The sequence below is a fragment of the Octodon degus genome, unplaced genomic scaffold (assembly GCF_000260255.1).
Source record: "Octodon degus isolate 3935 unplaced genomic scaffold, OctDeg1.0 scaffold00045, whole genome shotgun sequence".
In the NCBI taxonomy this organism is placed as follows: Eukaryota; Metazoa; Chordata; class Mammalia; order Rodentia; family Octodontidae; genus Octodon; species Octodon degus.
The window spans coordinates 1,007,888-1,008,310 of NW_004524621.1; the positions used below are offsets into that span (position 1 = coordinate 1,007,888).

The 423-nt window shown below is 41.4% G+C and overlaps 1 non-coding gene across 1 annotated transcript; it reads right to left on the reverse strand.

The window, feature by feature from the left end:
* Positions 1-107, reverse strand: LOC111816987. The gene has a single exon (XR_002821286.1). It is a non-coding gene; the product is annotated as a U6 spliceosomal RNA (small nuclear RNA).
* Positions 108-423: the final 316 nt, after the last annotated feature.

Genomic DNA, 423 nt, shown 5'->3' on the forward strand with positions numbered 1-423 from the left:
ATTCTACTGAGCTATCTCTCCGATCCTCATGTCATTATTACACAGGGGCCATGCTAATCTTTTCTGTTTTGTTCCAGTTTTAATATATGTGCTGCTAAAGTGAGCTCCAGTCTAGAAGTTTCTCAAAAGGTTAAACTTCACGTTGTCACATGATCCAGCGAATCCCTCCCCAGATATATAATCAGGACAAGTGAAAGGCTGCAGAGAAAAGTTTATAGCAGTGCTTCACCACAGCCCAAATGAGGGCAGAGTGCAAATCCCACCTACTTGTAAAGGGTAACTAAGATGTGTTCTATTCATATGGTAGAATACAAATTGGCAATAACAAGAAACAAGGAATTTTGGGGATACTGCAACATGAATGGACCTTGAAGACCCGATTCTAAGTAAAAACAACCAGACACACCAGGCCACACCCTGGAT